Raw genomic sequence first — 15,664 nt, 5'->3', positions numbered from 1 at the left:
CTAAACAGTGATTATATTCTGTCCTCTGGAGTAGCATAAAATATTTTAAACGTTTCCATGCATTGCTCAATTGAATATGTAAAGATAGTTTTTATGTTCTTCTGCATGTTATCCCTTCCTCATTTAAACATATCCAGCAGGTTAAGACATTTCTCACATGTCAGAGCCTCTAGAATTTCACTCTTTTTATAGTAACCGAGCAGAAATGCCTCATTTGGCAGTGTTCTGATGTGTCCAGTTCTTGCATGATGATCAGTTCTGTTTTGTTTTGAGGTGTAATTCAATTTCATCACTTTGTTCAACTCTTCCCAATGGTTTTTATTATACATTTTTAAGATACATTTTAAGTTCAGTACAATGTAGAAACTGACACACAATGCTGAACTTTTATAACAGTCAATGGTACAGTCAAACATCAAATGTACAGAACATACAATTTCAACTTCAACAAAGACTAAAATAGCACTTCTATTTTATGCATGAGGAAAGTAAGATATACAGGAAGTATATCTTAACTTACCTGGAGGTCTGAAATTAAGCCCAGTCAAGGCTGAAATAGATTAGCTGTACCCCACTTTACCCAAGACTCATGAGTGAGAATTAAATGTTTATTGTATAAGCCATGAGTTTTGCAATGGCTTGTTACATGACACTACTGAGCTTATTGATTCAAGTATAGCATTGTCAAACTGTAGAAGTGGGAATTCTGAGGTATATTCTTGAATCAATAAAACCTCCAATATATTTAGTGCCAGGTACTTTGAAAGGAGTAGTATAACAGGGCAAGCTTGAGAGAATGGACATGAGGGACAGCAGATAATTTTGGTTCTATACATGAAGGATAAATTCTACACACCTATGTTTGAAATCAGTATTCCTTTCACTAATTCATCTGTGGATAACACATAGGAAGTTAAGGAAGTATTACTAACCACACTTGGGCAGATTCTTTTTCAACCTTGTTTTATTGATAATTACAAGAAGAGAGTTAACAAAAGATAAATAGGAGTCATATTCAAACAGACTTCTGAAAGGTCTGTTTCTTTTGGGAGAAACAAAATAGTGAATTTTTCACAATAAGAAAATTCGATTAATTACCAGAGAATGTGGCCTATATGTGCATCAGTGACAGACTTATCAAAAATAAACACCAGAAATGGATGGATGCTTGCCCATGCAGCAATAGACGTCTCTGTTCTCCTCACTTTCCTGAATTGGATAACCGTCATGATGAGGTAATCACCACTAGGAGGTCAATATCAAATCTAAACCCTGACTTAATCTTCTATTGTCTTTCTTATCTCTTTTTTAATATACTTTATTATTTTTCTCCCCCCCCATATGTTCTAAGTTCTCTAATTTATCAGGCAGTACACGTGTCAGGGTGTTTTTGGAAGAGAAAAACTATTGCAGAAATCCTCATCAGTTTATAGTCAGTCTCTGTAAATGTACTCCTAACTTTAAAACTTATATTCCTTCGGAAAAAGGACAAACATTCTTTAAGTATGTGCAATGCAGTTTCTCAGCTTGGACTATGGTGAAGAGGATGGAGCAACAGAAAATGACAGGAATGCCTCTTATATTTGAATACTTGGTGAACCCACCCTGTAGGCTTCAGTTCCTCAGGTGTATACTGTGCTAGTGGATGAGCCTAGATGATATCACCGTCTCTTCCAATTCACAAAGCTTCAGGATTCTTGTATAAATAAAGGAAACATCTCAATATAAAAAAGATTATTTTGGCACATGCTCCAGTTTTCAGTTGGTTTTACCTACTTCTTAGTCTAATCTTTATTTCTTCCTCATATGAGGGCTTGCCTAAGTAGAAATGAGACATATTTGTATAGTTTTAATGATGGAAGAAAACATTAAAATATGCTGTTAGCATAAGGAAGAGTGAGGATTATCAAAATGCACCCAGGAACATTCATCTCTTCAGCTATCTGCCTTCTTAAGCTCAGTGCCTTTCACAGGCTGGGAGATTGTCTATGTGGCATAGTTACAAAGAGTATTGCATTGTATACTCATGAAGACTTTTAAAATCAAGTTGTAAATACAGTCATAGAATTACATTTATAGGATTGAAAAAAGACATTCGTCATCCAATTTGAAACTTCTAGTTACAGTTATCTCTTGGCATCCTTCTGGAATTGGTTTCAGGACCTCCTGCTCCATTCCAAAATAGAAGAATGATGAAATCTCTTGCATAGAATGGCACAGTTATTTTCATATAACCTATGTACATTGTCACGTATACTGTGACTCATATTTACGTTACTTACAATACCTAATATAATATAAATTCTATGTAAACAGTTGTTATACTGTACTGTTTAGGGAATAACGACAAGAAAAAAAGTCTGTGCATATTCAGTAGAAGTGCAACCATCAAAGGACTTTGAATCCATGGTTGGTTGAATACACTGACGGGGAATCAGCAAATACAGAGGGCCAACTGTACTGTAATATGTCTTCTGGTAGGGTACTGAGAGGCATTTACAATAACTTCCATAGATATTGTGTGAATAGTATAATTACATCGTATTGCATTGTTTTAGAAGCATGAGGTGTTAATGTAAAGAATTAAAATACACAACAACACTTGTAAAATTATAGGCATTCTTTTCTTTTTTCTTGCAATGAAACCACAAAAATTTGGACGTTCTTAGGACTTCTATCTGTGACAGGTATCTCAGTTGAGATACCTGTTTCCTAAAGCAGGGCACAACTGCTGAACCATGCAGTCTTCACAATTTGCCCTGATAAGAGTCTTATAATGCCCTCTATGTCAGGGATCATGAAGGACAGAGTGTCCTAGAATGTCAGACATAAGTTCCAGAATGTCAGAAGTGGAAGAGAACTGGAGATCATCTATTCTACATCCACTTGTATACAGTCTCGGAAAAGTAAGAGAAAGAGAGTGGCTGAAGGGCCTTCTTTCTTAGAGGCTTGCAACTTTTTTCTTCCTTCTTCTCTACAAAGCCTCCCAGTACATAGTTATATATTTTAATTGTGGATCCTTCTAGTTATGGCATGTGGGATTCTGCAAAGCATGGCTTGATCAGTGGTGCTAGGTGCAATGCCAGGATCTGAACTGGCAAAATCCTGGACCGATGAAGCTGAGTGCATGAACTTAACCACTCGGCCATGGGGCTGCCCCCGAGGCTTGCAAATTTTGATAACAGCACGCCACCTTTATGAAACTGCTATAATTTTCAACATTAATAATTCTGTGGATAGAGGAGGATACAGCAAGTGGCTCAATCACCAGATGCTTTATTTCATTTGCAATAGCTTGTCTTGGCACCACACTTTCCTCATGGCATTCTTCATGTATGTGTTTCTCAGTGTGTAAATGAGAAGTTTAAACATTGGGAAATAATGGTATAATATAGAGCAAAACCCTTTCTGTTAGTGACAGAATCAGCCATGAGGACATAGGTGAAGATGAGGGGCAAGAATAACATGAACAGGACAGTGATATGTGAGCCACAGGTGGAGAAGGTTTTGTGGAGACCTTTGGATGAGCGGGTCCACAGGGTGGAAAAATTTATGATGTGAGAAATTACCAAGGCAACAAAGGTCAAAATGGACTTTACCCTTGTTGTGGTAATGATGGCAAAGACCAACAGTCTGGGGTCCATGCAGGCCAGTTTCAGCAAGGGGGATATATCACATAAATAGTGGTCTATCTGACTGGGGCCACAGAATGGGGGGTTCAATAATAATCAATAAATGTATGATTGAATGGATAAATGCTCTGATAATAGAGGTCATCACAAGGACAAAGCACAACTGTTTATGATGACTATATAATGAAGGAGTCTGCAGATGGCTTCATAGTGGTCATAGACCATGGACACCAACATTAAGATCTCAGTGGTGCCAAAGAAATGGGCATAAAAATTCTGGGCCATACAGTCATTGTAGGAGATGGTCCTCCACTGGGCCAGTAATTTTGTCATCAGTTTGGGGGCCACCATGGAGGTGAAGCAGACATCCATGAAGGACAGATAGCTGGGGAAAAAGTACATAGGCTGCTCACTGTGGTGGCTGCCCCTGATGGTGAGATGAATGAGCAGGTTTCCTGAGAGTATTGTGATATAGCATTGTGAGAACATGACAAAGCAGGCAACATTTGCATCCTCATCACTAAACCATCCCAGGATGATAAATTTTGTGATATTTTCATGTCCCGTTGCTTCTGTGCATTTGATTCTGTAGAGGGAGTTGTTAATATACCTGAAACACTCAACTTTTTAAAATTTTATTTATTTTAAAAGTCGTTCATTTATTCAAAAAACATACATTGATTTTTTTATGTTGCAACCACTATAATTACCGGTAAGGGTACAGTAGTGTACGAAGTACATACACTCTCTAGGCACAGATGGAGTACACTTCAGTACAGCAGACATACAATCACAGTAAGAGCACACATCATTAGTTAGTTGCAAGTATGCTGAATTCCAAAGTCTCTCACTTGCCATGAATAACAAGTTGAATACTTAAAAGATGAAGCATTCTTTTTCAGGTCAATTTTGAAATGCAATTTCAGTATTATACTTTAAAATTGATCATGAATCTCTGGTGTGTATAAAACAGCACTGAGTTTATCTTTTCTTCAAGGCCAGGAAGGTCACTGTAATTCTCAATCCTTCCCAGTGACTAAAGCTGTGTCAAATCCTGAAAGTTGAGTAATGTTATTAGACTTCCATGAGCGCATGATTTTAAATATTAGACCTCTGGGTGACAATTTTGCAAAGTGCCTTTAGAACCTCCTCATGAACATTAAAAAAATAGAGGGAGAGAGAGCAACAAGAAAGTCTTTGGGGAAAAGTGTTCCTCCACTGTATGAGCTTCCAGTACATTTATGGCTTCCTAGAACTGACCTTATTTCCCAATTCACTTCCCATCTAACCCAGGAGTTCTCATTATTTTTATCATTTGGCCACACTTTCTGACATCCTTTTATGACAGAACTCTTGGAGCGGCAAACTACATCCAGAATCTTCTTCACTCAATCTGTTTCACCGCTTTGCATCTCTGATTTGAACCACTTACTTTCTTTTCCAGGTTCATTGCACACTCCTGGGATGAAGTCTTGGAATATTTTAGTTAAAAAAACCAATATTTCTTTGGTGCAAAACATTACACTCTACCTCTTACTTCCTTTCTCCAATGTGATCTAAAGTGTATCACAAAACTGCTAAAGTGGTCAAGGCTGTCTTAGAAAAGATAAACCCTACACATTGATAAAATTTGTCAGCCTGTTTGTGAAGAGTTGTAATGGCAATTGAACACTGCAGTCTATTCCATCTGAATTCATATTACATTGTTTTAGAAAATTTACATTAGACATACAAAGCATTCTTTAATAGGATTTTAAGAAGTTCATGGACTATTTATTTAAATTATATACATGAACCCCAAGGAAACACGTGGTGGTCTGATTTCTTGCAAAATCTCTGGAAGTGTTGCTGTCACCCAAGCAAAACTCCAACTTCAATGGTTCTGAGCTGAGGTGTGGTTTGTTTAAAATAAAAAGTTAAAGATTTTTTAACTATGATTTACTTGTTTTTAAAAAGAGAATCCCCTCCTTGAGCATAGAATTGTGTTAAAAGACATAAAGTAATTGAAACAAATAAAGAGATATACCACGTTTATGGTTAGAGAGGATATATATAAAAATGATGTACATTCTTCCCAAATTAATCATTGCATTCAACAAATAAAATAAAAGTTCTGACAAAAGTTTTCATGAAATTTGAAAATCTGATTCCAGAATTCAAAAACAGCTACTATCTGGAGTAATTAAACTAACTTTTTAAAACAAAGAATAAAGATGATAGACATAACTTTCAGAATGGAATTATAGTATAAAACTAAAACAATTAAAGAGTTGATAAAAAATAGATATATGTGCTTGAAGACAGCCAACAAATAAACACATAAATATATTTGGGTTTATGTTTGAAGTGAAATTTCAAATCGACTTGAAATAATGATCTTAACTGATGTTGGGAGTGTGAATCTCCCCCTAGAGAAAAAAATACCTCACGAGGCACAAAAAATTATATGCCAGATGATTGAAAGGTACAAATGTATCAAAAAAAACTAGAAAAAATATTTGAGAAGTAATTAGAATGGATTTATATTGTAAGCTAAGGAAATTTTTTAAGCAAAACACAAAAAGTAAATACATAAAGAAGACATTTAAAATTTCCTTATGACAAAATTCCATATGAATAAAATATTTTAAACAGTAATGAAATGGGAGTAAATATAAATACTATAACTCAATAATATAAAGATAAGTAGCCTAATTTTCTAAAAGGACAAAACATTTGACAAGGCAATACACAGAAAGGAAATTACTACTGTCAGTGTCGCAATCCACTGTACACATCAGGATAGATGCGGAGAGGGCTGATCACCACTCTGAGTTTATTATAACCAGCGTTTCAATATATACATAGCTTACAGCTATTAAACATACACAGGTGTTCTGGATGAAGTAATTAGCGAATGCCAAGAATTCTTAGTGATTTCTCAAGGAGCCCTCCCTCGACCTCTGTTTTGATATTATCATGTTATTGCTGTTCTCATATATTTTTATCTTGGAGCAGGTAAGGTCTCCTAGGCAACAGCCCCTACTGTTCCAGATATCGATATCGTGTCTCCATCTGTGCCCCCAGGCGACCGCACCTGTCTTATGTTGCCTCCTCCTGGAGGTCTTACCCGTCATTGGCTGACTCGCCTTCTCACCTCTGGGTCACAGTTTGTTGGTAAGCCTTTTCCAGTGATTATTAACTCTTCCTGTGTCAGGGGTGGCTACAACTACTAGGCAATAGTATATATAAAAATACTCAACCTCATTAAAATCAGGAAAATTCAGGTTAAACAATGAGATACTACTTTCACTAATCAACTTCCTAAAAATAAAATTTAAAAATCCTCTTCATAGGCAAGGGAAAACAGGATTGAAACAAAAAAAAAACCCACTAATTGGGAAAAAATATTTACAACTTATTTATCTGACAAAGAGTTAATCTCCATAATATATAAAGAACTCACACAGCTCAACAATAAAAAATCAAACAACCCAATCAAAAAATGGGTAGGGTACATGAATAGACATTTCTCCATAAAAAAGGACAAAATCGTCCCATTCACAACAACATGGATGGACCTTGAGAATATTAGTTAAGTGAAACAAGCCAGATAGAGAAAGACGAACTCTGTATGACTTCACTCATAGGTGGAAGTTAACATATAGACAAAGAAAACTGATTCGTGGTTACCAGGGGAAAGGGGGAGTGGGGGAGGGAACAACAGGTGAAGTGGTGTACCTACAACATGACTAACAATAATGTACAACTAAAATTTCACAAGGTTGTAAACTATCATAATCTTAATAAAAGGAAAAAAAAAGCCTATTCATATAACATTTTGATGTGTGATCCAGTGAAAATACCCCCAAAAGTATACAAAAATATATTTCTTGCAGACTTGTTCAAATTTGGAAAATGGAAATGATCTAAATATCCGACAATAGAATGGAAATAATGTGTAGTATGGAAAACTAGGCAGAAATTTAAGTGTGGGATCCATGCGGAACATCTACCATGATACAAATCACTAAGATATACTTTTAAGTGGAAAATATGCAACAGTGCACAAAGATAATCACAGTATGATAACTTATATGTTAAAAAAGAATGCCAACATAATATAAGGTAGTTTCTATGAGAACCTCTGTGCCTATAAATTGACAGGAAAAGGTGTGGAAGGAAAGATTTACTACTCAAAAATAGAGGAGATGATGGCCACAGAGATTTTAGTGTTAAACAATATTTCACTTTCTTTATTAAAGAGATTATATTTCAGCATTATTTGCATAATTAAAGTTAATTTAAAAACTCACTATTTTTAATGTTGTTGAAGCAGAATACAATGCATAATGAATGAAATTAAACAACAAAAATGTATAAACCATAATCCTTTAGTGGAATTCAGTAAACCTATGTAACTTACCAAATTGTTTCCTCTATTACTTTATTAAATGTAGACATAGATGCTATTCTCCAAGCATTATATGCCATTAATTGTCATTAAAAAAAGAAATGTGACTATAGAGATACATTTCTACTCCCCCAGTTCTTCAGGGGGAGATATTTGCTATAACAAAACAGGAAACATGTCTATATCTGCATCTACATTTATACCAATATCTGCATCTCTTTTTACACCTATATCTGAATTTGGTTTTTATAGCAACATTAAAAAGTCGAGTTATACTTTTACAATCCTGACAGGATTTAAACAAGTTCCAAGATGTTCTTTTAAATCTAATAGCTGTTATTATTGAGGACTCAAGTTTATAATTTGCTATTTTTAATGGCTTCCTATTTTGCGGGACTAACTCTGGCTCTTATAGCTTTAATCAGAGGAAAAAATAAATTTGTAACAAAGGATGCTGAATAATCATTTTCTGCTACTCAAAAGGTTAGCAGCCTCTGATATGTGTGGACTCAATAGAAATGAAATCATATTTAAAGCTTCTAATTACCTGAATCCATCATCTCTGCTGCAAGGACTTCATTAAGAAAATCTACACTGAACAGCATCTTAAAAGGGGTAGTCAGGACACAATGTTTACCCTGTCTTATGACAAACTCTAAAAAAGAATAAAAAAGGGAGAAAATACTTAACTCCTATTTTCAGGGTCATCTTTTTGTCCAGAGTCTCCAAGAAAATGCTTCTTAGGAAACAAAACTGACTACTGTTCAAATCCTAAATGGCAATTGTATATGCAAAGGAGAAAAGTTATCACAGTGAATGAGAGTGCTTGAGTTATAGTAAATGGTTCCACAATATGGACCACAACTTAACTGTTGAATAATCTTAGGCAAGGTACATGATCTCTCAGCCTTTATTCATCTGTAAAACAGAGATAATAATAACACTTACCACATAGGATTCTAGTAAGAGTCAAAATAAAAGCTCCATATAAAACATTTACGTGTAGATATGTGCATCCACTATATTGAAAGAATTAACAAAATATAATCTCCTTTAGTACTAATTGTAAAGGACCAATATTCTAAAAATGTTTCACCATTTATAAGACTGGAGGCTCAGGCAATAAATATTCTTCAGTGAACTTATTTATTTATTTATGTATTTTTGGGGAAGATTAACCCTGAGCTAACATCTGCCACAAATCCTCCTCTTTTTGCTGAGGAAGACTGGCCCTGAGCTAACATCCATGCCTATCTTCCTCTACTTTAAATGTGAGATACCTGCCACAGCATAGCTTGGCAAGTGGTGTGAAGGTCCACACGTGGGATCTGAACTTGCAAACCCCGGGCTGCCACAGTGGAACATGCTAATTTAACCGCTGTGCCACTGGACCAGCCCCCAATGAATTTATGTTGGGGTTCCAGATTTTCGAAAATGTTATGTTGGGGCTATGAAATCTTTGATAAAGATCCTCAACTATGGGAAACTGAGCCTTGTTATCTTAATTCATACAATTAGCTAATTCTTTCCTTATTCATTTATTTATACAAGCTTATTTAGCATATATAAAGCAAGCTTATTTGTACAATTGGACATGCATTTTTAAGATAAATTAAGAATCATAAAAATGCATGTTTTCATTAACTGTTAATGTTAATAACTGTGAGTTCTCATCAAATATTTAATCAGTAGTTTAATCAATAGTCTCCTTTCTTCCTATGATGTTATTTCATTTCTAACTACTTCAACTGTCTTAAAACTTCAGGAACAAAATTCTAAGAAATTTCTCAGGTGGCCTTCAGTGACTACTTTGTGATGAAGGAAATACTCTTTCCTTTTCTCTAATGGATTATTTATAGCTTTTCTTATAATACTACATACAATTGTCTAAATTCAATTATCTGTGTTCTTCCTTTAGCTTACTTTTTGTAATAAGAATCCTTGAAATGTATGTATTCTCAGGATTTTATTCTCCATAGTTCAAAACCCAATGCATTCAACAATGCAGGTGCTTAGTAAGTGCTTATAAATGTAACTTCCTCAATTACCTTTTAACATATGATATTCATCTGATTCTTTTAATACTTTTCTGATTACAAAATACATGAATATGATTAATCTACTGCAGCCTTGTATCTATTATGTATAGTATACAGATAAACATGCTTCCAATTTATATATTGAGAAAGAAAAAAAACTGAGGTCAATTTAAAATAATTTAATAAATCACCTCCACAACGTGGAGTAGAAGATGTTGTAATCTCTGAACAGCACCACATGGCCATGTAAGATTTGACGACTCTGACACTCATAAAAATGATCATCATAACCATTTGACATTTTTTTGCACATGAATCCTTGGTCCTTAAAGAATGTAAGGAAAGCCTTAAGATTTTTAATATGGCATTGATATTAATGCATGTTTTTGTGCATGTCTTTGTGTATGAACATATATCCATTTTTTTCCAGAGGTGTGTTAGCAATTTTCCTCATGTTCTCAAGGGAATAAGACACAAAAATGGGTAACAATGATCTGGAGACAAAAAAAAAAAAACAACACTAGTAAAATAGCCCATCTTCTAGTAACTACTGTACTTACTTTAATCAAGTTTTGCCAACTTTAGAATGGCTAAATTTGTCAAAACAATGATAAACAGTCAATGAGTTTAGTGGGGAGGTCACACACGAGAGCTGAAAGAAAAGCATTCAGAAAAAGGTGGAAAATAGATAAGGGTGGAATAGAGTGTGAGGTGGATCTTTCTATCCTAACAATCTGTTTTATTTCAGAGGCCAAAGTGAGAATCATTGCTTTCCTTAAGGATTCTCTCCTTAACTACCCAACCCTCCCTGATTTGGTTACACTAGACTTCCGCCTTTGGGAGAATTCTTACACTCCTTTTATTTCTACACAAAATTTACCATTTTCTGTGGAAATGAGGCTAACAGGTTGTCTCAAGATTCTTTATTCCTCAAAAGCCCAAATAAAAGAATGATAAAAAACTCCCCTCTCACATAGATGGCACATTTTGCCTTTCAGCTTTATTATTTAGATTTTAGCCTACACATTGTCATGTTTCCTCTGAACATTCCATGAGGAGTAGTTATTCAGCTTTCCAAACTAAATCTGAGATGCATGTCAGCTGCAAAACTATATTTTTATGCTATCATTTTAGAAACATGCACAGAGTACTACTTCTATATTGTGATATACAAGATTCTATTTAAAGCTGACACTAGGTGACAGAAAAGCTCTCATTCTCCAGAAGCTATGTCAGGGTCACCACCTCTATTAAACTTTGTTCTAATTTCTAGCTAGGCATAAAGTCTTCTAACTTTAGATTTGCATAGTGAGCACTTATCTTGTTCATGTACCTTACATCAAAAGCATTTGTGGAGAATGGAAGAGAGATTTTGTCAAGATGGCAGCATAGGCAGACTCTGAATTCACCTCCTCCTATGAACACAACAAGGTTACAACTATTCTTGTAAAAATTACCCCTGAGAGCGAACTGAAAACTGGTTGAAAAGAACTCCCACAATAAGAGACTGTCCTGACTGAGTCAGAAGAGGCAGAAATTGCTCCTGGAGAGAAAAAAGTCACCTTTACAAGCCATAGAGCTTCATAGCCAGCTGGCCAGGAGCAGCCCTCAGGTATGTAGCCTTCCCTGGAAGAGTATGGGACCTGAGCAGGAGTGCTTTACCACTATAAGCATACTTCAGACTGAGCACAGCTGAGATGAGTGTCATAAAATCTGCCTTCCCTGGCTATTAACTACAACTGGGAATACCCACACAAAAGCTATTGGACATAAGTGGGAAAACCCAGATCTTAAAGGGCCCATGCACAAATTCACTCATCTCAGAAAGCAACCTAAAATCACTAGAAAGAAAGGTGCAAAGTCCTTTGGTGAAAAAAGACTCACAAGGTAGGCTCAGCTCCATCTCAGTGAGATGTGAGACCTCTCCAGGGACTGAGACATTGGTGGCAGCCATTATTGTAACCTAGTACAGACATGCTGACACAGATGCTGGCAGACACAATTGGAGTACTTCCCTTGGTTTATTAGCCCAGGGGTCTGCCACACCCACTAGAAAGTGATTTCATCCAGCTCAGCCGGGGCAGGCAGCCTGCCCTAGGTACTGGTACCATCCAACAGCAAGCCCTCAGGCTACTTGTCAGCCTGTATAGAGTGGCTACCTTGATTATCAGCAGGCAGGCCAGTGTGTCTGCGTCTGTAGGGCAGGGCCTGCATGAGGATCAGGTGGAGTGTGAAGGGAATTGTGGAGAGTGTGGGGCCTCTACAGTGGGGTGATTGAGTATGCTCCAGGGGGTTGGCATGTGTGCACAGGCCAGGATTGTCTTGATGTAGTGTGTGGACTGGTGGGGGGTGTGGCTTATCAGTGCCAGAAGACCTGTACTTCTCAAACAGCCTCATAGTGGGTCAGCCCCATCTTCCGAAGCATGAAACATTTGGGTGTTCTGTGGCTGGGGTCAGCCCAAAACAGCTGTAATCTGGAGAGAACACACAACAGCCTTGCAGGTCTGAAGCATACAGCAATTGTAAGCCCTTGAGCCTAGAAATCAGCCAGACTGGGTGCCTACTCACTTAACAGAAAAACCGCAACAGGAGTGTGCTATTAGACCTTGCAGTCAACTCTGCAAGGGCTTCCCAAACCCAATTTACAAACAGCAAGGCATTGGGGGAAGCCTAGACTCCCTGGATACCTGAAGTAAGAGCAACTCTGCCACAGAAGAAGGACACATGTAGCCCACACAAGTGTCAATCCTAGAACATTTGGAGTGGTGACAAGAGGGAAGCACACCTCCGGGCCTCAAAAAGTGTCTCTTACTTAAAGCCACTTCTCCAAGATCAGGAGACATAGCTAAACCACTTAATACAAAGATATAAGCACAGAAAAAGAGGCGAAATGAGGAGGCAAAGCAATACATTCCAAATAAGGCAACAGAACAAAACCAGTGATAAAGAACTAAATGGAACAGCAATAAAAAAAAAATAATGTACCTGACAAAGAATTCAAGAAAAAAGTCATAAGGTTTCTCAATGATCTTTGGAAAATATTGGATGGACACAGTGAGAACATCAACAAAGAAGTGGAAAATATGAAAAAATAACCACTCAGAAATGAAGAATACAATACTGGAAATGAAAAATTCACTAGAGGAATTCAATAGCAGAGTAGATGATCCAGAAGAATGGATCACCAAGTTGAATAAAAGACTAGAGGAAATCATCCACACTGAACAGATAAAATAAAAAAGCATCAAAAAGAATGAGCACAGTCTAAGGGAACTCTGGGACAATATCAAACACATGAGCATTCATATTAAAAGTGTTCCAGAAGGAGAAGAGAGACACAAAGGGGCAGAGAATCTATTTGAAGAAATAATACTTGAAAACGTTCCTAACCTAAAGAAGGAAACAAGTATCCAAGTACAGGAAGCACACAGAGCACCAAATGAGATAAATCCAAAGAGGCCCACAGCAAGACACATTATAATTGAAGTGTCCAAACTAAAAGATAGGAGAGAAACCCTAAAAGCTGTAAGAGAAAGAGAGCAAGTGACATATAAAGGGAATCCCATAAAGCTATCTGCTGACTTTTCAGCAGAATCCCTACAGGCTAGAAAAGAGTAGCATGATATATTTAAATTGCTGAAAGGAACAAACCTACAGCCAAGAATACTCTGTCCAGCAAGGTTATCATTCAGAATGGAAGGAGAGATAAAGACTTTCCAAGAGAAGCAAAAACTAAAGGAGTTTATCACCAAGAAACCAGTTCTACAAAAATGTTAAAAGGAATTATTTAAGAGGGAAAGAGAAGATGACAAATAGGAATAAGAGAATTATTTTTTAAAAAGGCAATAAAATCACTGGTATAGGCAAAAATACAGGAAAGGTAGCAGATCAATCACCTGTGAAGATAATATGAAGGTGAAAAGACAAAAGGTCTAAAATTTTCTATTTCAAAGATGAGAGGGTAATGGACACACACACATAAAACGAGAGGTTATATATGATAACAAAAACATAAAATGTGGAATGAGATGAGAAAAGAGTAGAGCTTTTAGAAAGAGGACAAACTAAAGAGAATATCAATGCAACATAGATTGCTATATATTTAGATTATTATACATGGGCCTGTGGGTAATCACAAACAAGAAACCTACAATAAATACACAAATAAGTAAAAGAGAGGAAATCAAACATATTACCAAAGAAACTCATCAAGCCACAAGGGAAGAGAGCAAGATAAAAGAAAGGCACAAAGAAGAACTACAGAAACACCCAGAAAAAAGTTGCAAAATCACAATAAATGCAATTTTATCAATAGCTACTCTAAATGCCAATGGACTAACTGCTCCATTCAAAAGGCATACGGTGACCAACTGGATTAAAAAAAAAACAAACATGTAAATGCTGCATACAAGAGACACACTTCAGACCTAAAGACACTCACAAACTGAAAGTGAAGGGATGGAAAAAGATACTCCATGCAAATGGCAAAGAAAAGAAAGCTAGGGTAACAATACTTATCTCAGACAAAATAGACTTTAAAATAAAAACTGTAACAAGACACAAAGAGGACTAAATAATGATAAAGGGACCAATCCAACAAAAGCACATAACACTTGTAAATATCTCTGCCCCCAACATAGGAGCACTAAAATATATAAAGTGATTATTAGCAGCAATAAAAAGAGAAATAGACAGTAACTCAGTAATAGTAGGGGACTTTAATACTCCACTTACACCAGTGTATAGATCATCCAAACAAGGTCAATAAGGAAACATTGGTCTTAAAAGACACATTAGACTAAATGGACTTAGTAGTTATAGATAAACATTCCATCCCAAAACCACAGAATGCACATTCTTTTCAAATGCACATGGAACATTCTTCAGGATTGATCAAATGTTAGGATACAAAACACGTCTCAATAAATTTAAGAAGATTGAAACAATACCAACCATCTTTTCTGAGCACAAAGTATGAAAACAGAAATCAACTACAGGAAGAAAATCAGAAAAGCCAAAAATGTATGGAGATCAAGCAAAATGCTACTGAACAACAATTGGGTCAATAAAGAAACCAAAAAATACCTGGAGACAAATGAAAATGAAAATAAGATGTGCCAAAATCTATGGGATATAGCAAAAGCAGTTCTAAGAGGGAAGTTTATAGCAATTCAGGCCTACCTCAACAAACAAGAAAAATCCCAAATAAACAATCTAACAGTGCATCTAAATGTACTGGAAAAAGAAGAAACAACGGAGCCCCAAATCAGCAGAAAGAAGGTAATAATAAAAATCAGAGCAGAAATAAATGAAATAGAGATTAAAAGAACAATAGAAACAAACCATTGAAATAAAAAACTGGTTCTTTGAAAAGACAAACAAGATTGGCAAACATTTAGCTGTATTCACAAAGAAAAGCAAGAGAGAAGACTCAAATAAATAAAATGAGAAACCAAAGAGGAGGAATTACAAAATTTATTACAGAAATACAAAATATTACAAGAGAATGCTATGAAAAGCTATATGCCAACAAATTGGATAACCTACAAGAAACGGATAAATTCTTAGAATCACACAACTTTCCAAAACTGAATCCAGAA

The sequence above is a fragment of the Equus asinus genome, chromosome 17 (genome assembly GCF_041296235.1).
Source record: "Equus asinus isolate D_3611 breed Donkey chromosome 17, EquAss-T2T_v2, whole genome shotgun sequence".
Taxonomy (NCBI): domain Eukaryota; kingdom Metazoa; phylum Chordata; class Mammalia; order Perissodactyla; family Equidae; genus Equus; species Equus asinus.
This window is presented reverse-complemented; position numbering follows the sequence as displayed.